The sequence below is a fragment of the Bos indicus x Bos taurus genome, chromosome 1 (assembly GCF_003369695.1).
Source record: "Bos indicus x Bos taurus breed Angus x Brahman F1 hybrid chromosome 1, Bos_hybrid_MaternalHap_v2.0, whole genome shotgun sequence".
In the NCBI taxonomy this organism is placed as follows: domain Eukaryota; kingdom Metazoa; phylum Chordata; class Mammalia; order Artiodactyla; family Bovidae; genus Bos; species Bos indicus x Bos taurus.
The window spans coordinates 100033712-100061212 of NC_040076.1; positions in this window are offsets into that span (position 1 = coordinate 100033712).

Genomic DNA, 27501 nt, shown 5'->3' on the forward strand with positions numbered 1-27501 from the left:
CTAAATATATAACTGTATATATAAATATTTATATATAAATGCTTATATACTCTTAGTTATATCTAATTTTCTTTTACATAAAAATCCATAACTTGCTTGGATAAAATGAAAATGCAACCTAATATGACCTAGATTTAATATAAATATGGAACTTAGAAAGTACCATATTTTCAGAGAAAAGGCTAAAATATTTTATAATGAACAATTTAAAATCATTATCTGCTTACTTGAAATATCCAGATTAGTGACATGTAACAGAAAAGAAACCAAGATGATTTATTGCTTTTATCTGAGTAGAGAAATTATATTAGATGATAAATATCTTGCATTGCTTTCAATTGAATAGTTGAATCAAAATTTTCCATGATATTGTTCAGTCTGTATCTACTTCTTTATTTTCCATACTCATAAAATTACAAGGGATAAAGATATCATTCAGACAGACTCCATTGAATATCAGGCCTCTCTTAGTATTAGAAAATTAAAGTTTAGCATGGCTAATGGATATTCCATTGCTTAATGAGGAGCAGTCATTGCCCTTATCACCAAGTACCCTTTCTGACTCCTCTAAAAGCTCTCTGAATTCTGTAGTCATTAATGGTAGAGTTTGAGGAACGCATTTGTCTGTTAAATGAATATATGCCAGGAACTGTCTTTTCCACAGGGATCTTTTTCTCAAGTTTATATAATAGTACAGGCAACGTGAAGTAAACCAACAATTACAGTCTGTGTAATACATGTAAACATAAGGAGCTTGTATGTACAGAATCAAAAGACTGGAATTTTGTTAATGTAGAAATTTTTCCCACTGGGAATTATGCTTGTATTAAATTTTAAATACAAGTAAGAATTATTCAGATGTAGAAGGAGAAATTAAGGCATTCCAAGCAAAGGAGACACAGCATGTAAGAATGTACTGAGGTGAGAAATAGCACGTTAATTGTTGCTTTTCCGCCATTATTACACCTTAGTAGTTTAAAACCCATTGGGGAAATTGATGAGTTCCCAGAGAGTAAACTCGAACACCTGAACAGAAAAACAATGGCAAATGGGAACACAGAGATTGGCTGGAAAATCACCTGGAAACATGCTGAGTACCATATTTTTTGGCCATCTGGCTGTACTTCTAAACAGTGATGCCAGAACAAGATAAAAATTTGGCAAGAAGTATAAACTACGGCATTCAGAAACTAATGAAAATGCATCCTAGAAGCAACGGACAGATTCAAATTAATGGGCCAGGGTTACCGCTTCACAGAATGAACTGATAATTCAGTTCCATTATTTACGTCCTTTCCTCTCTCACCATACTTTTATCTGAAGGAAAAAAATAATAATTTATTATATGTGTATACTATAAATTTAGTTAAAGTCAAGCTTTACTCTCATTTACAAGCCCTTTTGTTTCTTTAAGGGGACAGTTAATGGGCGTGGGCTCATCTCCTATATGTAGATATTATATTTCAGATTTTAGGATACATTTTCTTTCCAAGATTTGGGGGAGAAAGTATACAGCAAATTATCATTCAATATTTCTCTAAGTGATTATATATTAACATGCAATGTAAATATGAGGGGTTTCTTATAAAGATGGCCCTGAATCCTTACCTCTCTGTGCCCACAGCCATGCAGTGTGAGCCTTTATCAGCCGCTCCTTCCTTTGGCACTAGCGGGAAGCGCATGCCATGCGTAGGGAACTGCACCTGGGCCCGTCCCTAATCACTTTAAAAAAATACCCAGTGAATTTTCTTTCCTTGTGCTCTCAGGACATTTTTGTATCTGCTTGTTCCTATGTAAGGCAGAAGGGCAAGTGGGAGGTGTGAAGTGTAAAAGTAGTTAGCAGATAAACATCAAAAATAAATTGACAGCCTTTATTATAATTCACCTCTGATGTTTGCCTGATGACTGAAACATGCTATGTTGCATTTAATTGAATTGAAACTCTTTCAAGTGTGCTATTATGGTAATCTATGAGACCTGCCAAGCAAGGTCATTAAGAAATATGAAAGTTTGATTGACTAGTATTTTTAGACATTTACATTTTAACTGTTCTTATCTAAAAGGTATATGAGTATTGAAGAAGAAATATGATGTGAATAACACATCACAGGAAATAAAATTATGAAATCTGGGCAAAAATATAAGAAAGCAGAACTATTTGAAATCGCTAGTAAGCACCCAAGGTCCCATAGAAGCTTGGAGGTAGTTAGCCTTTGAAAGACCAGGAAATGAAAGGGCAGAATTTACAGCTGGTACCTGTCCTGCCTGATACTTTCAGTTGCAAATTTCAATCCAACAGCTATAGCAGCACAGAACCACAGGCTTACATGCTTAATGTGGCAGAGAACAGAGTTCAGGAATGTAAAAATAGCTGGAAATTAAGACAGAAAGCCCTAGGTGTAAGATTACCATAGAAAAATTCAAACATGCATATACACCTCCCAAATGCTTCACTGATCCCTAACATAAATATCAAGAAGAGACTCTAGGGTTTTTCTTCCATCCAAGAAACCAGAGAATAAAAATTTAACCTTGAAAGAAAACTGTGCTCTGTAAGCTTTTCAAGTTTGCTCTGTTGGCTGTGCATTTGTGAACATAGGTGCAGCTTCGAAAGCCGAAAAGCAGGCAAGTTAACTGTCGACTAGAGCAAAAATCTCATAAATCCTACAAGAAGATAAAAAAATTTTAATTTGGTACAAAATATTATCTATAGTGTCCAATCACGAGCCAAAAAATTACTAGACTAAAAAAAAGAATAATGTGACACATTTACAGAGGAGAAAAAAAAACAGTTAATAGAAATGGATTCTGATATGTTGCTATTGTGAATTTACTTGACTTCAAATCAGCTATTATAAATAGTCAAAATAATCAATGGAACAAATGTGACTGTAATCATTTATATTTGGAAAATCAGATGCCTTTATATGTGTGTCCTGATTGAAATTTCAATTTTAACATAGTTCTGTTGTTGCTTAGTTGCTAAGTCATGTCCAGCTGTTTTGCAACCCCGTAGACTGTAGCCTGCCAATCTCCTCTACCCATGGGGTTTCCCAAGCAAGAATACTGGAGTGGGTTGACATTTCCTTCTTGAGGGGATCTTCCTGACCTAGAGATTGAACCTGTATCATCTCTGGCAGGCAGATTCTATATCACTGAACCACCAGTGAAGCCCATTAACATAGTTTACAATATTATAATACTGAAGTGCTCATCTTCCAGTGTGCATTGTCTTTTGATTTTAATTTATTTGTTCAGATTAATAAAAGTGAAATTCATAGGCCAATGATTTTAAATATTTTAGTGATCTCAATAGTACATATTGTAGAATTACATCCCAAGAAAACGTCATATGAACTTTGACTTTCAGCACCAATGTATAATTACTCACAAGCAAAATATAGCACTTTATTTTAATTAAATTTCTTTATGCATTTTTAACAGTATATAATGGAGACGGCAATGGCACCCCACTCCAGTACTCTTGCCTGGAAAATCCCATGGACGGAGGAGCCTGGTGGGCTGACGTCTATGGGGTCGCACCGAGTCGGACACCACTGAAGCGACTTAGCAGCAGCAACAGTATATAAAGTTTATAGGACAATGTGTTTTTTACATACACATGTGTGTGGATGTAGTCTTTAAATCCTTGATGTTATGATGTATTAGCATATTGTCCCTGAAAAATCCATACTCAATATTGCCACAACTTTCACTATCTAGTTGGATGAAGCTGACCGTTTACTACAGGACTTCATGGAATTTAAACAATAAAGAACTAGAAATTCTAAGTACATTACAGATCCAGAAAGTTACATTTAGTATTTCAAGAAAATTCTCTGAAATTTTATGTGTCACAACTTTAAAAGAATGTTTCTCCAAGATTTCTTCATTTCATTCTTACCATAAACTCTAGAAGGAACATTAATTCATATTCTATAAAATGTAAACTATCAGAAAATGATGCTGAATTAATTAGAAGACCACTGTTTTTTTTTTTTCCCCCTTGCTTAATCATCCACCTTTGTGAACAGCACTGGTATAAGACATTCATAGTAAAGTTTAAGAATGTCTCCCACTCCAGTGACATTCCAGTGCTGTGAAGTTACTGTTTTCTATGTAATCTCCTTCGAGAGAATTTACTTAAGTTCTAGAATAAAAATAAGATCACTCTTAACTTCAGAATTTTTCTCCTATAATGTAGCATTATACATGTTCCCTCATCAGGTCACCTTGTGGGATCTGGGGGTTCAGGGAGCATTCTTGAGAGGTTGTTCTGACTGTTGCCTTTGCTGTGAATAATAAACCATCTTCTGATGGTTTTCTGATCCAGATTTTTGTGTTTTCTGCCAGTACACACACATGCACAGACACACACATGTGTGTGTACCTACCTATGTGTGCATATATTTATTATTAACAGGTAACTAGAACATGAAAATTATTTCAAATATAAAGAATCCTTTCAGAAGATTATTTAAAAAACAAATACAACCGAGGATACAGTCTAAAGAAAGGTCAATAGAAATTTCCCAAACTGAAATATGTCTTAGCCATTGCAATAATGTAAAACAAAACAAACAAACAAAACACCAACTGTCATATAAACAAATTGAAATGAAAGAGGCAAAACTGTGTGTATTTGCTCAAAATATATCTGACTACATTGAAAGTATCAAAGGTTAAAAAATAAAAACTACTAGATCTAGTAATTTTGGCTGGCATAGCAAAGTTAATGTATTAAAAATCCACTATATTTCTACGTATTAGCAATGAGAAAATGGCATTTGAATTAAAATTATACATATACCATTATAATACTGGCTGCTGCTGCTGCTGCTGCTAAGTCGCTTCAGTTGTGTCCGACTCTGTACGACCCCATAGACGGCAGCCCACCAGGCTCCCCCGTCCCTAGGATTCTCCAGGCAAGAACACTGGAGTGGGTTGCCATTTCCTTCTCCAATGCATGAAAGTGAAAGTGAAGTCGCTCAGTCCTGTCCGACTCTAGCGACCCCATGGACTGCAGCCTAACAGGCTCCTCTGCCCATAGGATTTTCTAGGCAAAAGTACTGGAGTGGGGTGCCATTGCCTTCTCCGATAATACTGGCAACTATCCTGAAATATTTAGGTTCAATTCTAATCAAATTTATGCAAGATTTGTATATAGAATACCACAAAGATTGTTGAAATAAATTAGACATAAACAAACAGGTATATTGTGTTCATAAATTTAAAAACACAAAACGTTCATCAGTTTTTCCAAGTTTTATATATGGATTAATTGTTAGCACAATCAAAATTCCAGCAAGGTGTTTTACAGAAGTTAATAAGCTGGATCTAAAAGTTACATGGAAAAACAAAGAAATTAGAATGGCCAAAAATTTTTTGAAGAGACAAGCTGTTTGTGAACTATACTTATTTTAAAATACTTACTATTAAAATAAACAAGGCAGTGCAGTACTGACTGAATTATAGGTACACATATAACTAAAACAGAATGGGGAGTCCAGATTTACCCATATGTACACAAAGCCAATTTACTTTTAGTAACATTGAAAAGGAAATTCAATGATAAAAGGAAGGCTTTTGTAAGAGTGGTGCCGAAACAACTGGATATCCATATGAAAAATAAATAAATGCTCCTTGATCAAAATTTTATATCATATAGATATATCAGTTGAATTATTTTTATCCATTTATATTTGTGTACATGCATATTATTATTCAATAGCTATGCTAACTGTGAAACAATAGTTTGTATCAGGCAACTTCATGGTTTTTTTCAAGTTAGACCAAATAGGGTTCAAATTAGTTTCTTCACTTGAACTCTGGGTAACTTGGCAAATATAATTGTTCTCTTATAGGTTTACTTCTACATACTTCATAGGTGTTATGCTTATAATTAAATGAGGTTATTCACATGAATGATGATAAAAAACATTTATTATAATTATTTCATGTTGGGTATCAGCTTAAGAACTTATAGACTGCTTTCAGTTCAGTTCAGTTGCTCAGTCATGTCCGACTCTTTGAAACTCCATGAATCACAGCAGGCCAGGCCTCCCTGTCCATCACCAACTCCCGGAGTTCACTCAAACTCATGTCCATCGAGTTGGTGATGCCATCCAGCCATCTCATCCTCTGTCGTCCCCTTCTCCTCCTGCCCCCAATCCCTCCCAGCATCAGAGTCTTTTCCAGTGAGTCAACTCTTCTCATGAGGTGGCCAAAGTATTGGAGTTTCAGCTTTAGCATCAGTCCCTCCAATGAACACCCAGGACTGATATCCTTTAGGATGAACTGGTTGGATCTCCTTGCAGTCCAAGGGACTCTCAAGAGTCTTCTCCAACACCACAGTTCAAAAGCATCAATTCTCTGGCGCTCAGCTTTCTTCCCAGTCCAACTCTCACATCCATACATGACCACTGGAAAAACCATAGCCTTGACTAGATGGACCTTTGTTGGCAAAGTAATATCTCTGCTTTTCAGTATGCTATCTAGGTTGGTCATAATTTTCCTTCCAAGGTAAGCGTCTTTTAATTTCATGGCTGCAATAAACATCTGCAGTGATTTTGGAGCCCCCCAAAATAAATCTGACACTGTTTCTACTGTTTCCCCATCTATTTCCAAAGAAGTGATGGGACCAGATACCATGATCTTAGTTTTCTGAATGTTGAGCTTTAAGTCAACTTTTTCACTCTCCTCTTTCACTTTCATCAAGAGGCTTTTGAGTTCCTCTTCACTTTCTGCCATAAGGGTGGTATCATCGGCATATCTGAGGTTATTGATATTTCTCCCAGCAAACTTGATTCCAGCTTGTGCTTCATCCAGCCCAGCGTTTCTCATGATGTACTCTGCATATAAGTTAAATAAGCAGGGTGACAATATACAGCCTTGACATACTCCTTTTCCCATTTGAACCAGTCTGTTTTTCCATGTCCAGTTCAAACTGTTGTTTCCTGACCTGCATATAGGTTTCTTAAGAGACAGGTCAAGTGGTCTTGTATTCCCATCTCTTTTAGAATTTTCCACTCTCATGGTAATTCCATGAGGTTAATTTTAATCCACATTTTAGGTATTATAAAAGGAAGCATATAAAAGTTAAAGCAACATATTTAGAGACTGATTAAGATTTAGAGCTAGAATTTTACTCAGACCAGCAGTCTCCACAGTAGTAATCACTCCATTCTAGTGTTGAGTGAAGCATTTGAATGGAATGCATTTATGATCTAAACATGTACAGAAAACACACATGTGAAACATTTCTTGGTAAGTCAGTGTTATTATTGATACAACAATTATACTGTAGGCTATGGATTATCACACAATGATATTTTTTCATTTTATTAATCATATTATGATTTTTGTTATATTGAGTTTTGGGCTAGAAATCATTTTCTTTACTTTTCCTTTAAAAAAAATCAAGCTATCAGCCATCACTTTATGTTATGTCTTAATAAAAATATTTTTCTCTTTCAAGGCTTTTCCTCATCTTTCTAATTAAACTTAATTTAAACCATGTGAAAAAGGAAAGTGAACAATCTGATATGTTTGCCTTCAAAATATATAAATTTTTTTGCATTGATTTATGGTCTAAATTTTTGTTGCTCAGAAGCGTTTGAAAAATTACATTGTCATTTTTAATTTTGATGTCAGATGTGTATTGGTACTAGTTAGAATTTTATTTACTTGTAAGTATCATAATATTATCTTGCTACAAGTGGATTCATGTAGTTTCATGTATTTACTTATGAAGGCTACCAATTTGATATAGATGTTACAGAGAAAAGAGAAAATAAATTGTTTGAAAGCAAGTACTCAAATCATTAAGTTCTTTGCATCATATTGCTGCTGCTAAGTCACTTCAGTCGGGTCCAACTCTGTGCGACCCCAGAGATGGCAGCTCACCAGGCTCCCCCGTCCCTGGGATTCTCCAGGCAAGAACACTGGAGTGGCTTGCTATTTCCTTCTCCAATGCATGAAAGCGAAAAGTGAAAGTGAAGTTGCTCAGTCGTGTCCCACTCCTAGCGACCCCATAGGCTGCAGCCTACCAGGCACCTCTGTCCATGGGATTTTCCAAGCAAGAGTACAGGAGTGGGGTGCCACTGCCTTCTCCATTGTATCATATTACTCTTGTTCTAATAGAAATGTCCTTTATGAATTTTAAAAATACTGTAATAGCAATTCTTCTTTCAAATGGTAGCATGGAGTATACCCAGAATCACCCAGAGTTCTGTCACAGCATCAATATCTAAAATCTCAGAGGAGAACAATATATCCATGAATTGATATAAGAAAATTATAATTTTTTGAATGAGAATAGGAAGAAGAGAAGAAAGTAGGATAACAATTCACAGAGTGATTACGGGCTTCCATTTTTCATTTTTTTTATGATCTCCATATGTTTATAAAAATGGCTTTCAAATTCCAATATGCATAGCAAAAATAGGATGTATCCACATGAATACCAAAATTGTATGTCAATATTTCAATAACTGTTTACTTTTCTTGACATTAAATAGTTAATACTTTAACATTTTATTTAGTGGCTTGCAGTGAAAATATAAAATCTTCCATGATAATTCTTGGATGATACTATTAAAAAACAAAATATTTATGAAGGCAAGACTCTTTGTTATTACAGACTATGTCATTAAAAAGAATACTGGTTAGAGCAACTGAATTGTGTGACTGGTAAACTATTCATTGATTCTCATTTTCAAATGGGTAGAACTGGCTTTAGGCTATATACAATTAAGTAAAAGTATAAATGTCTGTCACCATTTTATTCATTGTAAATACATTAGTCCAGTCAGTTGTAAAATTAATTTCTATCAAAATAAATTTCTTGACATTTAACTTGAATTATTCTTCCCTTAGGATTTAAAAGCTGCTCTTGGAGGTTATATTTATTTGGATGACACTTCTGTTCAACTGTTAAAACACACTTCTGAATCACATGGCTAATTTATTGATTGGCATACTCAGATAACAAGGTAAAAATAAGCACACATTTGGGGATGAGATATTATTTCCCTTTAAATATGAATTTTATTGAGAAAACAGTCTGAGGACTTACCATCCATCAGTGAAGGTAGAAGCAATTAGGAATAATTAAAAGTATTAATCAATGTAGTAAGAGAACTAGTTTACTGATTTTTTGTGTCTACCTAATTAAGAGACATTAAAAACTAATGATTGCTTTTACTTTTATCCCATGTCCAGAATGTGAATGAAGGAGTCAGTCTTCCAAGACTTCTATGGCTGAACTTCACAGTTGAGCTGTCAACTGAAACCCAATCAGGAAACTCATAGATGCTTTGAGAAGATATCTTAATCAAAAACAAAAACAAAAATAATGTTGGGGAAGGTTGTCCAAGATGGCGACTTAGGAAAAGCTGAAACACACCTCCTCTCATGGACACAACAAGCCTACAGTTTCATATGGAACAATTCTCTTTGAAGAACCCAAGAATCAGCTGAACAGCTACTCCACAACAGAGGGCTAAAGGGCCATATGGACATGGTATGAGAGGCAGAGGTGCAGTTTCACCCACAAATCCCACCCTCATCATTGTGATCCATAGTTGGGAAGAATCTCACAAGTACAGAACTTCTCCCTGAGGAGCAAGGGATTTGTGCCCTACATCAGGCACACCAATCCTTAGGATCTGCATGAGAAATGAGTCTCTAAAGCATCTAGTTTTGAAAACCAATAAGGGGTTATGTCCAGGAGAACCACAGGGCTATAGGAAATGGAGATTCTGCGTTTAAAGTGTTCTCTCACAGACTCACTCACCCCGGACCCAGGCAAAAGGAACACTTGGGAAGCCTATACTTTACGTGTGATTATGTTAAACCAAAAATAACTGCCAGAGGGGCAAAAACCTTTTGGGACTCTCTCCAGGGCTGTGGTTTCTGAATGTGTGATTAGTCACTCAGTCGTGTTCAACACTTTGAGACAGTATGGACTTTAGCCCATCAGGTTCTTCTGTCCATGGGGATTCTCCATGCAAGAATAATGGAGTGGGTTGTCATGCCCTCCTCCAGGAGATCTTCCTGACCCAGGGCTTGAACCCAGGTCTCAGGCATCTAAGGTGGATTCTTTACTGTCTGAGACTCTAGGCACCATTTTTTAGTTCTCCTTCTCCCTCACTATTGCCAGTTCTGACAGACACCATTTTTGCATTCTCACTATAGCCTGCTAGCTAGTGCCCCTCTGCCCTGCTGTTGCGACCATGCCACAGGTGGGGTGTAAGCACTCTGATCCCCTCTGTTCCCCCATTAAAGCCAGCAGAAGCAAACAGCCCAAACAGTTGAGTGTCAGGCTCTCACTGACAAGGGGCAATGAGTTTCTCAGATGAACAGGCCAGTTGGAGAGACAGGTGAGAGACAACCAAGAACTAAAGCGTGGTTAAACAATACGGATTATTGCCTACACAGGACTACTCCTTTTAAACTGGAAGAGATAGCTGTTTCATTTAGCACATAGAAATACAGAGAGTCAAGCAAAATGGGGAAACAGAGGAAAGTGCTCCAAACAAATCACAAGAAAATGCTCAGAAAAGAAATCCGAATAAGAGATAAGTAATATATCCTATCATTCAAAGTAATGGTAATAAAGATGTTCATTAAACTCAGAAAAAGAATAGGTGAATACAGAGGGAATTATAAAGAGTTGAGAAAATATAAGAAAGTCCTAAACAGAAGACACATAGTTGAAGGATACAATAACTGATAGATAAAGTGGAGGAGTGGATCAGAGATCTGGAAAAAACAGGCAATGGAACTCACCCAAATAGAGCAGCAAAAGAAAGAAGAACTTTAAAAAATGAAGACAGATTAAAGGACCAATGGGACAACACATAGCAAAATATCATTTTCATTGCAGGGGTCCCAGAAGGAGAAAAGTGAGAAAGGGGCAGAAAATTATGTGAAGAAATAATGGCTTAAGAAGGAAAGGTGAAACGGGTATAAGGGCTCAATTATACGGTGGTGAATGGTAATTGCATTTATGGCAGTGAGCACACTGCAGTGTGCACAGAAGTAGAAATGCAATGTTGCACACATGATATCTATGTAATCTTATGAACCAACATGACCTAAATAAAAAGATGAATTAAAAAAAAAAAGAAATAGTGACTGAAAATTTCTCTAATCTGGAAAAGGAGGCAGACCTCTGGATGTAGGAAGGCCAGAGAGTTTCAAAACAGATAAACCCAAAGAGAACCACACCAAGACACATTATATTTTAAGTGCCAAAAATTGAGGAGATAATATTAATATCAGAAAGAAAAAAACAACTTATTTACTCAGGAACCCATGTAAAACTACTGGCAGACTTCTCAGCAGAAATTTTGTAGGCCAGAAGGGACTGGCATGATAAATTCAAAGTGCTGGGAAAAAAACAAAAACAAAACTTCCAACCAAGAATACTCTATTCAGCAAGGTTATCATTTAGAATAGAGGAGAAATAAAGAGTTCTCCAGACAAGTAAGAGCAAAGAAGTTAATCACCATTAAACCAGCCCTACAGGAAATGTCATAGGGATGTTTTAAGCTGAAAAGGAAAGGCACTAACGAGTAATAATAATAATAAAAAAATACATGAAAGTAAAAATTTCACAGGAAACATCAAATATATGGTAAATAAAATAGATCAATCACATACTTTAATGTTAGCATGAACTTTAAAAGACAACTGGCAAAAGATTTAAAAGTCTAGATCTGATAGAATGCCTGATGAACTACGGATGGAGGTTTGTGACATTGTACAGGAGACAAGGATTAAGACCATCCCCATGAAAAAGAAATGCAAAAAACAAAATGGCTGTCTCAGGAGGCCTTACAAATAGCTGTGAAAAGGAGAGAAGCCAAAAGCAAAAGAGAAAAGCAAAAATATACCCATTTGAATGCAGAGTTCCAAATAGCAAGGAGAGATAAGAAAGCCTTCCTCAATGATCAGTGCAAAGAAATAGAGGAAAACAATAGAATGGGAAAGACCAGAGATCTCTTCAAGAAAATTAGAGATACCAATGGAACATTTCATGCAAAGATGGGCTCAATAAAGGACAGAAATGGTAAGGACCTAACAGAAGCAGGAGATATTAAGAAGAGGTGGCAAGAATACACAGAGGAACTGTACAAAAAAAAAGATCTTCATGACCTAGATAATCATGATGGTGTGATCACTCACCTAGAAACAGACATCCTGGAATGTGAAGTCAAGCCTTAGGAAGCATCACTATGAACAAAACAAGTGCAGGTGATGGAATTCCAGCTGAGCTATTTCAAATCTTAAAAGATGATGCTGTGAAAGTGCTGCACTCAATATGTCAGCAAATTCGGAAAGCTCAGCAGTGGCCACAGGAATGGAAACAGTCAATTTTCATTCCAATCCAAAAGAAAGGTAATGACAAAGAATATTCAAACTACTGCACAATTGCACTCATCTCACATGCTAGTAAAGTAATGCTCAAAATTCTCCAGGCCTGGCTTCAGCAATACTTGAACTTCCACATGTTCGAGCTGGTTTAAGAAAAGGCAGAGGAACCAGAGATCAAATTGCCAACATTCACTGGATCATCAAAAAAGCAAGAGAGTTCCAGAAAAACATCTACTTCTACTTTATTGACTATGCCAAAGCCTTTGACTGTGTGGATCACAATAAACTGGAAAATTCTTAAAGAGATGGGAATAACAGACCACCTGACCTGCCTCTTGAGAAACCTGTATGCAGGTCAGGAAGCAACAGTTAGAACTGGACATGGAACAACAGACTGGTTCAAATAGGAAAAGGAGTATGTCAAGGCTGTATATTGCCACCCTGCTTATTTAACTTATATGCAGAGTACATCAAGAAAAATGCTGGGCTGGAAGAAACACAAGTTGAAATCAAAATTGCTGGGAGAAATATCAATAACCTCAGATATGCCGATGACACCACCCATATGGCAGAAAGTGAAGAAGAACTAAAGAGCCTCTTGATGAAAGTGAAAGAGGAGAGTGAAAAAGTTTACTTAAAGCTCAACATTCAGAAAATGAAGATCATTGCATCTGATCCCATCACTTCATGGGAAATAGATGGGGAAACAGTGGAAACAGTGGTTGACTTTATTTTTTTGGGTTTCAACATCACTGCAGATATTTATTGCAGCCATGAAATCAAAAGATGCTTACTCCTTGGAAGGAAGGTTATGACCAACCTAGACAGCATGTTAAAAAGCAGAGACATTACTTTGCCAACCAAGGTCCGTCTAGTCAAGTAGTCATGTATGGATGTGAGAGTTGGACTATAAAGAGGGCTGAGTGCAGAAGAATTGCTGCTTGTTGGAGAAGACACTTGAGAGTCCCTTGGACAGCAAGGAGATCCATCCTAACCAGTCCCTCCTAAGGGAAATTGGTCCTTGGTGTTCATTGGAAGGACTGATGTTAAAGCTTAAAATTCCAGTATTTTGGCCACCTGATGCAAAGAGTTGACTCATTTGAAAAGACCCTGATGTTGGGAAATATTGAAGGCAGGAGGAGAAGGGGACAAAAGAGGATTAGATGGTTAGATGGCATCACTGACTCAATGGACATGAGTTTCGGTAAACTCCAGGAGTTCGTGATGGACAAGGAGGCCTGGTGTGTTGCGGTTCATGGGGTTGCAAAGAGTCGGACAAAACTGAGTGACTGGACTAACTGAACTGAACTATAACTGCAACAATTACTTAAAGTGTGTGTTTTTCCCTCAGTCGTGTCTGATTCTTTGTGATCCCATCGACTGTAGCCTGCCAGCCTTCTCTGTCCATGAAATTCTCCAGGCAGGAATACTGGAGTGGGTTGCCATTCCCTTCTCTAAGGGATACACAAAATATAAAGGTATAAAACGTGACATCAAAAGCATGGGAGTGGAGTAAGATGCAGAGTTTTAGAATGCGTTTAAACTTAACTTGCTATTAATGTAAAATATATTGTTACATTTACAGGCAACTATATAAGTATATTTGTGTATATATTGAACATTATGATCACCATAAACCAGAAATACACAAAAAAACCCATAATGTACCTACAAAACCTATAAAAGACAATGACAAATGAAGCTAAGCATAACACTTAAAAACAGTTATCAATTCTATGTAGTATTCTAAAAAGATTTAATATCTACCTCATCCAAAGTCCTCCGAAAAATTGAAGAAGGAACACTCAATTCATTTTACAAGGCCAACATTACTCTGATATTAAGACCATAATAGGGTACCACCAAAAAGATAATTATAGACCAATATCTCTGATATAATACCAGAAACCATAAAACTTCTAGTAGAAAACATAGGCAATAGGCTCTTTGACATCAATCTTGGCAATGTTTTTTGGACTGACTCCAAAGGCAATGACAACAGAAGCAAAATATAACAAATACACTGTATCAAACATAGAAAGTGTCTGCCTTTAGAAAGAAGTCATCAAGAAAATAAAAAGGCAACCTACTAAATGGGAGAAGATATTTACAAATTATATATCTGAAAAGAGGTTGATATAAAATATATGTAAATAACTCTTAAGTTCAATAAAATTGATCAAAGTAAAAAAAAAAGTTGATGAAAATTGAGCAGAAAACCTGACACTTTTTCAAAGAACACATAAAGATGGCTGATAGGCATGTGAATATATGCTGAAAATCACACATCATCGGGGAAATGGAAATCAAAACCACAAATGAGATATCACCTGACACCTGTCAGAATGGCTATCACCAAAAGGACAAGAAACAGCATGTGATGGCAAGGATGTGAAGAAAAAGGTATCTGAATGCACTGTTGCTGGGAATGTAAAATGGGACAACCACTATGGAAGACATTATGGAGCCTCTTCAAAAATCTAAAAATAGAACTCATGATTTCTATTCCATTTCATGGTTTATCCTAAAAGTATAGTTGAGTTTTCATTGAAAAGTTGCTTTTGTCGATTTTATGTTTTGGTCTTTACTTAGGACATGAAAGAAAGAGGTGATTCACAGAGTGCAGAGGGTTCATTGATACATGGCTTGTCTATGTAAGTAAATAATGGTAAGATCATATACAGTAAAGGTAATCAGGAATATTTTATCAGAAGAGAAGGCCTTTGAAATGATCCTTGCATCATTATGAGCCGATGGTAAGTGAGATTATGGGGTCTTTTCTGTTAGATTATTAACACACACAAAATAGCAGAGGAGGAAACAGAAGCAAACTGTTAACAAACTTAGTGAATAGTATGGCTAACCCAGAAGGTATGTGGGATATTGACTTAAAATACTGAAATGGGCATTGTGCAGAAGTCATGCAATGATTTGTTTGTTTGCTGTTTGTTTTATAAATAAAAATGTGGAAATTGGAAGAAAAGCAAGTTGGACAAGTTATTGAAAAATATTCTCTTTTTAGAACTTTATTGCTCGGATCTGGGGAAAGACTCAAAGTTTTTTTTTTTTTCCCCAAAGTTTTATATTAAAAAAAAATCAGAGGAAAAGGGTAAAAAAGAGAGTTGGGAAGGAAGGACAATGCTCTGGGAATATATAACAACCTGGTCAGATGTTTTATTTGACATCCGTCATATTCAGGTCTCAGTCAGAAAAATGTACCATTATAAAACGCTAATGAAGACTAAAAGCTCGGGCTCTGCAGGATCTTAATTGTGGTTAAGAGTCCAGTTACCAAACATAAAGTTCCACAGAAAACTCTCTCCCTTTTCATAAGACTTGAAAATTGGCATGCTCAGTTGCTTCAGCTTTGTCTGACTCTTTGCATCCCTATGGATTGCAGCCCATCAGGCTCTTCTGACCATGGAATTCTCCTGGCAAGAACACTGGAGTTGGTTGCCTTACCCTTCTCCATGGGATCTTCCCGACCTGGGATCGAACCTGAATCTCTTGCATCTTCTGCATTGGCAAGTGAATTCTTTACCACTAGTATCATCTGGGAAGCCCATACATGTATTTTAAACAGATTTCAAATATAAACTTTCCTGAAGAATGACATTCCCAACCACACCTGTCAGACTGATGTTTTCACATATAATTCCTGAGGCAATGACCCTCCTTTTCCATCATTCTTTCCAAACTGTGGTAAAGTGTAGGTGGTGTGTGCTGTTCACATGTATGTGATACTGATCTGTAATTATCAGAGTGCATTGGGGAAAATTATTATTGAAAAAAAATCTCTGTGTAGAAGCAACAATTCTCTACCCTCTGTGTGCTCGTGAAGAGCATCCCGTCCCTGGGCTTGCTGCCTCAGTCTGTTTTTGCTGGAGATTCTACGTCTTCCCCTTGCATTCTTTCTGAAGGTAACACTTGGAAACAACTATCTGGCTCCTCAGTGCCACCCGCCAGGCTGATTTGTCTGAGACCTTGTTTCCCAGCAGGTCCCAACTAGTTATGTTGTTTGAAGTTGTGCTTCAGTGAATTCTTAAAATGTTGCTTATGCCCTCTCTACTTTCCAAACAATAGCTATAGGAAAGAAGCATCTTTATTCTTGCTGGTATGCCAAAATTGAATATTGTAGAAATCCTCTCTTTGAAGAAACTCTTAAACATTCAAAGCCATTACTCTAAGATCTACATCTTTCTCTAGAATTTAGTTTGTCAGTAGAGACATATCCTTAGAGTTCTATTTAAGTTAGAGTTAATTCTCAAGTAGGTATTTTTAAAAGACAGCTTTTTAAAAAGAGTACATTTAGACTGAAATTAATAAAAGGTGAAACGAGATGGAAAAGAATAATCAGTGTTATTTAAAAAACACTACTTTAAGCAACATTAATCAATGTTCCTGACCGTGACATGGATTTTTTATCAGTGGGCCATTTCCCCAATCACTGAATTGTTTACTCCACAAGCTGGTTTCCTGCTCATATACAATATCAGAGAGGGAGTGAGTGGTGGGATGGTCCACACCTTCAGTCATCTCAGATTCTAGACAGAGAGGTTCAAACTGGAAGAGAAGAGTCTAACAAATGACCCATATATGAAACTGTTTATAGCAACTGGCAATATACTGGCCAGTGGTTGACTAAATGGTTGCCCGGACCTCAGGCAGAACCATTCTGAGTTCTGAAAGTTTCCATCAGAAAACTTTTCTGCAATAGGATGGAGTCCTTTGTCTTTTCCTCTGTTTACAAGCCACAGTTTCAGGGGTAAATCAGTAAAAAATGTCATCATCATAAAATTGCAAACATTTGAAAGATCCTGCTAAGAATCAGGATTGAAGCATAAATAGATGCTTTGTAAATGAGTTAATTAGTATAGCTCAGGAAGCTCTGCTCAATATTATGTAACAACCTAAATGGATAAAGAATCTGAAAAATAATAGATACATTTATATGTATAACTGAATCTCTTTGCTGTTCATCTGAAAATACCATAATATTATTAATCAACTATACTCCAAATAAAATAAAATGATTAAAAAAGAATAAATGATCAGGTTATTAGTTCTGAACCTAACAACATTTGGGGCAGTCACATAGCTTTTGTTTTTTATTGCTTCATATTTTTGTTTTTAGTCAGGTTCAGGCTCTAACTAATGATTTCCTAAAGGAAATCAACCCTGAATATTCACTAGAAGGACTATTACTGAAGCTGAATTTCCAACACTTTGGCCAACTGTTGCAAAGACCTGACTCATTGGAAAAGATACTGACGCTGGGAAAGATTGAGGGCAGGAGGAGAAGGGGGTGACAGAGGATGAGATGAATGGATGGCATCACCGACTCAATGGACATGAGTGTGAGCAAATTCCAGGAGATAGTGAAAGACAGGGAAGCTTGGCATGCTGAAGTTCATGGGGTCGCAAAAAGTTGGACGTGACTCAGCAACTGAACAACGCAGCTCTAATTAGCTAATTGAGTCTGCCAAGTAGAGTTAATTGTCAAAAATAAAACTTAGTCATAGAATAGTTGCACTTGCATACTTTCCTTGAGAGAAATTCTATTATTTTCATCAGATTCTCAAAGAATTGGCCCCCAATGAATTTAAAGAACATTCATGCTCTCTCTTTCTTTTTCTCTATTATACACACACACACACACACACACACACACCTCTTACTATTTTAAATAATACACACATGAGTGATATATGCATAGTTAACAACTATATATATGTATCAGAAACTATAAACTCTCTAGGAAGCACCACCATGTGCCTGGAACTAGGTTAGAATTTTACATTTCTTCTTTAAAGTAAATTGCCAAAATAACCCAGAGCTACAGCTTTCATGTTTCAATTCATAGAAATGGAAATTAAAACTCAGAGAGTTTAATTATTTGTTCAATATCATACAAATAATATCATACAACTAATAAATGCTAAATATCTGTCTTTCTGCAATAGTTATCCTTATTTCATTTGCAAAACAAAGTATGTAAAGCTGTATTCTTAGCTATCTCGGTATCATGGATATAAAATGGTCAGTAAAGAAACGTCTACTTGTAACACATAAATGCCATGAGGTATATATATGCAGTTAAGTCATGTCTGATCTTTGGGACCCCATGGACTGTAGCCCACCAGGTTCTTTTATCTGTGAGATTTTTCAAGCAAGAATATTGGAATGAGTTGTCATTTCCTCCTCCAGGGATTTTCCCGATCCAAAGATCAAACCTGCATTTCCTGCAATGTTGGTGGATTCTTTACCACTGAGCCACCTGGGAAACCTCAATAGTATAATAGGAATTGCATGAATATTTTTTTTAATAATTTATGAATTTTTTATAATTAGCACACAGAAAATTATGAGTACTGAACCTTCACATTTCATTTTATTTTATAACCATTAATTTTTGGTAGCTTATCATGAATTAGGCATTGGGTTAAGCACTTTATGTACCTATATTCTTTTAACCTCAACTACAAATCTGTGAATGGTCTCTTCCATCTATAAATGGATAAATTATCTTAGAGAATTTAAGTATCTGAAAGTATTAATATTATTCCCATTTTATAGATAAGAAACCTGAAGCAGAAGGCAATTAGTAACTTGCAAAATGATAGTTATTTAAGTGATCAAATTGGAACAGAAACCCACATCTATCTGATTGTATAGTATGAGACTGGGAAATTAGTATGTAAAAAGTATAACCTAATGAATCAATTTACAGGCTGTGGAGCCAGACTACCAAGCTAAGATTCGTATTATTTCACTTGTTAGCTGAGTGAGCTTAGGCAAGTTAATTAACTTCTCTGTTTCAGTTTCATTGTTTTTAAAATGAAAATATTGACAATACTTATCTCATATGTTTGTAGTGATAAATTCTAATTCATGTAAATTACTCAGAAAATACTGAAGGCACATAGTGGGTACTCAATGAATTAATATTTTAACACTTCATCATCAATTACATTATTATTGTATTATACTGTGTGTGCATGCTCACTCACTCAGTCGTGTCCGACTCTTTGAGACCCCATGGACTGTAGCTCCACCAGGCTTCTCTGTCCATAGGATTTTCCAGGCAAAAATACTGGAATGGGTTGCCATTTCCTTCTCCAACTATACTGTGTAAAACAAATTAAAAAAACAAAAACAGTTACCTCAACTAAACAGATTTGGAAGACCAGAGGGGGAGCTCTCAAGCCCTGAAATGCCGGCACAGTCTAGTGCCTTCTCTTCCTTCCTGGCAAGGATTCAGCTAATGAAAAGTTATGGACTCTGTTTACTAAACCCTCCCAACTTCCTTCCCGCCTCTATACAAGCTATTCTCCTTCCCTTGCTGTCAGGGAACTTGCATGTGTCTTCTCTTGGTTGCAGACTTGAATTGCAATTCTCTGCTAATCCCAATTAAACCCATCTTTGCTGGAGAAATACCTGGTAACTTATTTGTTTCAGATCAATGACCATTATACTCAATTATTATTTTCTCTATCTCAATTTGTTATTAAAAAAAATAACTAAGGAAAAAAACCTACCTAGAATATGCTCCATTGTTATAAAGGGTAAAAAAGAGTCTTAGTTTGAATGGATGGCTATGATGATATATATCAAAAACTAGCTGGTTTCTCAAAAGATATTTTTTTAGTTGTGGTATTTAAACTCTTAGTTGCCATATATGGGATTATGGGATCTAGTTCCCTTTCCCGGGATTGATAAGCCCACTACATTGGGAGAGTGGAGTCTTAACCACTGAAGCAATTAAAGACACTGCATGTCTCAGTGAAGACTGAAGACCCCATTTACTTTAAACAAGACAAGGCACAACCAAATAAATAAATATTGAAAAAAAAGAAAATACTTTTTTTCTCACAATTTTGGGCATCCACAGTCATGATGCCTGCATGGTCATCTGATAAAGAGTTCCTTCTGGTTGCAGCTTGCCACCTGCTCCTTCTGTCTTCCTAGCTAGCTATCTGACATATTCTTACAAAGACACTACTTCCCTTCATGGGGGCTGTACCTTCAAGATATGATTGCTTCCCAAAGGCCCACCTTCAAATGTAATCACATTGAGATTAAGGTTTCAACATATGAATTTTGGAAAAGGAGGGGCACAAACATTTAATGCCTTGCTTAGGGCAATTAGTTTTGTTGGGACCAGTGTGAGGAAAGCAGGAGAGATTCCATCTGGAAGTCTGTCATCCATCTTAAAGACAGACTGTGAACTGGGCCTGAACCCTGCCTAAGAGTGAGGAAAGTGTTGCTAGTGAATACCAGGTCTCCTGGAGACTTCCTGAAGGAAGTCTTCCTGACAAATGGAGATTGTAGTTGAGGTAGGGCTGCCCCTGTTAGATTAACCATGGAGACATCCCCCCTTGATATATGTTCATTGTCCTCCCCCTTTAATCTTAATTGTTCTCCTAACACCTACTTGTTGTAAAACTCAATCATATACAACAAAGAGCTTGCTAACATGTAGCCAGTCATGAAGTGGGGGGTATAAAACTAGGCCTCTCAGAAACATTAGGGTCCTTGTTGGGAACTAATTCCCCTTGGACCCGCTGGTGTAATAAACTGTCCACCGAGGTGTGTTTTGTGACTCGATTTCACAACAGGTTCTGAGTTATGAAATGGAGGGGGGTGGTCAGCTGGAACTTGTGCTCCTTGAAGTTTGATCTAATGTAGAAAAGCAATGAGTTGAGGAGAAAATTGATACTACAGATACAAGGAAAAGAACCCCCGTTTTTCAGTTTTCAAACAAACTCTTAAAAATCAAGACAAAGGGACTAGAGAGACAAAAGTGTAATATAAAAGGCTTTTTGCGCATTCCTAAGGTAAGAGGACTCTGACACATAAATAGGAATAGTGGAATAAAGGACAGAATAAATTTTTTTTTTTTCCTTGAGTTTTCCCTACTTTGGCCAACTTTGGAGTGCTCTATAGGTAAGTGAATGTTTTCCCTGACTGAGTAGAGGCAGTGGGGAAGAAAGCAACAGCAAATAAATGGAAATAAATTGTGTCTCAGGGACAAGGTGAAGCTCCTCTCCCCAGGTCACCACGAAGATTCTGATGATGGTATCTGAAAGAAGGCTCAGTCTAAGCTGTTTGTGATGAGTGCACATATATCCTTGACTTTGGAAGAGAAGCAATCGTGAAAGCTGAACCCAGGGCTGAATGTGTTTCCTTGATTTGTTAGACAAACCTAGACAGCATATTAAAAAGTAGAGACATTACTTTGATGAAAAAGGTCCATCTAGTCAAAGCTATGGCTTTTCCAGTAGTCATGTATGGATGTGAGAGTTGGCCCATAAAGAAAGCTGAGCACCAAAGAATTGATGCTTTTGAACTTTTGTGTTGGAGAAGACTCTTGAGAGTCCCTTGTACTGCAGGGAGATCCAACCAGTCCATCCTAAAGAAAATCAGTCCTGGGTGTTCATTGGAAGGACTGATGTTGAAGCTGAAATACCAATACTTTGGCCACCTGATGCAAAGAGCTGACTCATTTGAAAAGACCCTGATGCTGGAAAGGTTGAGGGCAGGAGGAGAAGGGGATGACAGAGGATGAGATGGTTGGATGGCATCACCGACTTGATGGACTTGAGTTTGATTAAGCTCCAGGAGTTGGTGATAGACAGGAAAGCCTGGCATGCTATAGTCCATGGGCTCACACAGAAAGAGTCAGACACGACTGAGCTCCTGAACTGACTGATGTTTGTCATGACAGACATTCTGCCTCCAACAAGCTCAAGAAATAAATGAGATTTAATTATAAAAATTTTTAATTAATCTGATAGTTGAAAACCTTGGCCTGTGACTAGAAATTCTAATTTTGTTTACTTATACTAACCAAAAAACAATGCTTTTTCCAACATGCTTGCCGTCACAACTCAGTTGATGGGATTAGCCTTTTCTGTAGGGAAATGCACTTCACCTGATTGCTGAATGCCCAAGGTTGCTCAGGCAATCATTTAGAGCTAGAGATATGTTTTCACAATATGATATATTCTTGCTAAGTTCTGAACTCCTAATGCTGGGTATCTACCTGATATCTTGGAGAAAGCACAGTCCCCTTTCCAGCAGGGCCTGGTCCTCAATTCTTAGAAATAGTATAGGTCATTATAACTGACAGCAGTCCAAAACGTATTATTATGTCGAGGCAAAGGAGATAGACAACACTTACTGGATTCTTTCTATTTCACAGGTCCTTATTCTAATCTGTGCTTCTAATTTGAAAGTCAGGTACTCTTGCCTTGTTTTTCAGATGAAGAAGCTAAAACTCAGAAGCAGAAGTTTTGCTCAACCATGAAGTAGAGCTAACATCAAACCCAGGTTTCTGTAAGCATGTCAGAATTTACTTACACTGCAGAATAACCACACAGGCATCTGGAAACTGACCTTGGTCCACACTCTTTTCAGATAAAATCTGTCCTTGATTCCTTGATCCAGTATTGGAGTTAGCTAGAAGGCAGAATCCTGGGCCCCAACCCAGATATACTGAATCAGATTATCTGGCAGTGAGGCCTGGCAGTTTGGATTTTATGAATTCCTAATGTAATTCTTCATGCTTTCTTAAATTTTAAGAATTTGTTAACATAAAGTCTCTATCTAAAACACAAAATGCATAAGAGAATTTCAAATTTACCAAGCTTTTATATTTCTCAGAAGACTCATTTTTCACATATACATGTATACAGTTTTTCAATTATTTTCCCATTTATATTATTACAGAATACTGAAGAGCAGTAGGTCCTTGTTGGTTATCTATTTTAAATATAGCAGAGTATATGTGTCCATTCCAAGCTCCTAATCTTTCCCTCCCTGCCGTCCTTCCCCCTGGTAACCCAAAGTTCATTCTCTGGGAGTCTGTTTTTGTTTTGTAAAGTTCATTTGTATCATTTTTTTTTTCTTTTTTTTTTTAGTTTCCTCAGATTTTGTTTTTAATTTTATTTTATTTTTAAACTTTACAATATTGTATTAGTTTTGCCAAATATCGAAATGAATCCACCACAGGTATACATGTGTTCCCCATCCTGAACCCTCCACCCTCCTCCCTTCCCATACCATCCCTCTGGGTCGTCCCAGTGCACCAGCCCCAAGCATCCTGAAGGAGAAATCCAAAGCTTTTCAGACAAGCAAAAGCTGAGAGAATTCTGCACCACCAAACCAGCTCTCCAACAAATACTAAAGGATATTCTCTAGACAGGAAACACAAAAACGGTGTATAAATTCGAACCCAAAACAATTAAGTAAATGGCAACGGGATCATACTTATCAGTAATTTTTTTTTTAGATTTCACATATAAGTGATATCATATGATATTACATTTTTGTTTTTAAAATAACTGCTAAATATTTAATAATATTTCTATCATCCCTGGACTCACTATCAAAAACTTAAAGTTTAAGGTCAAAACAAACAAAATCTCCAGAAAATCTTGAAGGAGGCCACAAACCATAAAATATCAATCTTTACTCCAGCTCTTTTCTGGTGTTACAGTACTTTGAGATGTATTGTATCATTATTATTTCATCACTTTTTAGAACTTTTGCAAGTCTAGTGTGGAATGATTAAAGGTAATTTTTATCTCAGAAAAATGCACTTTTAGCAAATGTGATATATTCACATAAGAATTCATTTAACTTTTTTCATTATCTCAGCTGTAGAAACTTGTCCCAGTACTTGATCAATAAATCTTTGTTATTTAAATTTAAATTAATGATCATCTTTTGACTTTTCTCTACAAAATACCACTCTGATTAATAATTAGAACCTCCATAGCTCCTTCTCCAGCATCCTTGTTATTTGCCTCTGCCATCAGCAAATCTTGTATGTAATTATGTTTATAGCCACTTACTCGCAATGGATTCTCCTAAGCTATTCCTTATATTACAAATATTTCTTCCAGACAAAGAGAAGTGGATACTTAATGTATATTCTTCAATTAAGTTAATTTCCCAAATTTGATTATTATGTGAAAATACTGTGTGCTTAGTCCACAGTGTCCAACTCTTTGTGACCCCCATGGACTGTAGCCCACTAAGCTCCTCTTGTCTATGGGGATTCTTCAGGCAAGAATACTGGAGTGAGTTGCCATGCTGCCCTCAGGGATCTTCCCAACTCAGGGATCAAACTGGGGTCTCCTGCATTGCAGGTGGATTCTTCACCAGCTGAGCTACTAGTGAAGCCCTATGTGAAAATACTTCAGGCTTTTTTAAGTTGATGACTATAGCTATGTGTATGCAATTAGTAATTTTAGGTAAGATATATAGAGGAAATAAGTCATATACAAATGATGCTATTTATTAATATCTTTTTTATAAAAATTATATGAGATAGCTATGTTATTCCAGTATTGGGCAGAAAGAGATAAGTGTTGCTACTTTGATTTGGGGAAGGCAGAGAGCCTCATAAAAAGTATGAATTAGATATGACAAGTAGAGAGAGGATAAAAGTTTTATTACAAAAAACAAAAAAACTATATGACAGAAGCATTGAGGTAAACAGTTACAAGTGAGCAATCATGAGTTATTAATTTATTTAGAATACAATGTAAGAGACAAAGAAGAGTGAGAGATGACCCAAGAAATATAGGCTGTAGACATTGCAAAATAACTTTCTAAGAAATTTGGGTATTATTGTTCAGCTTCCATTAACTGGTCACCTATTAAGTCTACTATTAAAATAAGCACATTCCCTAATTAAACTTAAAAGCTTCTGCACAACAAAGGAAACTATTAGCAAGGTGAAAAGGCAGCCTTCAGAATGGGAGAAAATAATAGCAAATGAAGCAACTGACAAACAACTAATCTCAAAAATATACAAGCAACTCCTCCAGCTCAACTCCAGAAAAATAAATGACCCAATCAAAAAATGGGCCAAAGAACTAAATAGACATTTCTCCAAAGAAGACATACAGATGGCTAACAAACACATGAAAAGATGCTCAACATCACTCATTATCAGAGAAATGCAAATCAAGACCACTATGAGGTACCATTTTACACCAGTCAGAATGGCTGCAATCCATAAGTCTACAAGCAATAAATGCTGGAGAGGGTGTGGAGGAAAGGGAACTCTCTTACACTGTTGGTGGGAATGCAAACTAGTACAGCCACTATGGAGACCAGTGTGGAGATTCCTTTAAAAACTGGAAATAGAACTGCCTTATGATCCAGCAATCCCACTGCTGAGCCTACACACTGAGGAAACCAGAAGGGAAAGAGACACGTGTACCCCAATGTTCATCGCAGCACTGTTTATAATAGCCAGGACATGGAAGCAACCTAGATGCCCATCAGCAGATGAATGGATAAGAAAGCAGTGGTACATATACACAATGGAATATTACTCAGCCATTAAAAAGAATACATTTGAATCAGTTCTAATGAGATGGATGAAACTGGAACCTATTATACAGAGTGAAGTAAGCCAGAAAGAAAAACACCAACACAGTATACTAACACATATATATGGAATTTAGAAAGATGGTAACAATAACCCTGTGTACGAGACAGCAAAAGAGACACTGATGTATAGATCAGTCTTATGGACTCTGTGGGAGAGGGAGAGGTTGGGGAGATTTGGGAGAATGGCATTGAAACATGTATAATATCATGTATGAAATGAGTCGCCAGTCCAGGTTCGATGCACGATACTGGATGCTTGGGGCTGGTGCACTGGGATGACCCAGAGGGAGGGTATGGGGAGGGAGGAGGGAGGAGGGTTCAGGATGGGGAACACAGGTATACCTGTGGCGGATTCATTTCGATGTTTGGCAAAACTAATACAATATTGTAAAGTTTAAAAATAAAATAAAATTAAAAAAAAAAGAAAATAAATTAAAAAAAAATGTTTAGCAATTGAAAAAAAAAATAAAAAATAAGCACATTCCATATGTTAAATAATGCCTGCAAGCATCAACAGTCTTTTGTTTATTGATTCAAAACCTTTGCAATTAATTGATTCATACTCTCAGAGTAAAATGAAAAGAAGGAATATTTTTGAGAAAAAATTACAATTTTTTTCCTATTGTGAGTCAGCTTAATTTTCTAATTTTGACACATACATTAAAATTATCCAGTAAATGCTTCATATGTATGTATTATAGCATCAATTTTTATTGTCAACATAGCCGTAGTACTATTTAAATTCAGGAGATCAATTAGTGAAAGGTCAAGTAACTGATTGGTACAGTGCTAAGATTAGAGCTAAGACATTTTGACATCTTATTCTAGATTATTTTTTCTACATTACTGCTCTAAGCACATTTATTAAAACTGCTAATTCAGACTGCCTGGATGAAGATCAATTTGTATTTTTAAAAGACTGCACTATACTGTTATTGTGGTTTATTACCATGAAGAGAAACTCTAACCAGGCTAATGGAGTCTGCTAACTAGGGTTAATTGCAAAAAATAAATATTATTAGTGTTAAATTAATGGCTTACATGAATATCCATCTTTGAAAGGTCTTTGATGTCAACTAAATATTACTTGCATAATTTTGTTTACATTATTAATTTAAACTGAAACATTTTTAGTCCCAAAGTGCATACATTCCCAAAAGAACATTCATAGCTCTTGCCCCAAAAAGGAGAGGTTTTTTTTTGTTTTAGAAATTTTGAAAAAAAAAAAAAAATCCCTACTAGGAAACTGATCCAGGAAGAATTTACTCTTCCAACCATCACCTGCCATGATGTGAATTCATGTCTATAACAGCTTAAAATTCTTCAACTTAATTAGAGTTATAATAGTATTTGTGAGGATAATAAAGCTATGTTATAAGGACACATGACATGAATTAAAGATACAACTGTCCCCTGAGAAGTCAAGCTGAAGCAGATAAATACAAGTTTCAGTTCAAATTAAATCTGTCAAACCGGCTGGCATCCTTCACGGGAGACTACACATTTCACATTTCAAAACATATGAGTATAATATATTTCATGGAATATCTAGATTAATAATAACTATAGTAAGTACTTATGTATGATTAAAAAAAAAAGTATTCCCACATTCCTAAGAAAATGTGGATTATTGTGTAGTTGAGGTAACAACAGTCACCAGAACCAGTTTGAACATGCCTAATTAATAAATGAAAGTCTATATTTAGGCTT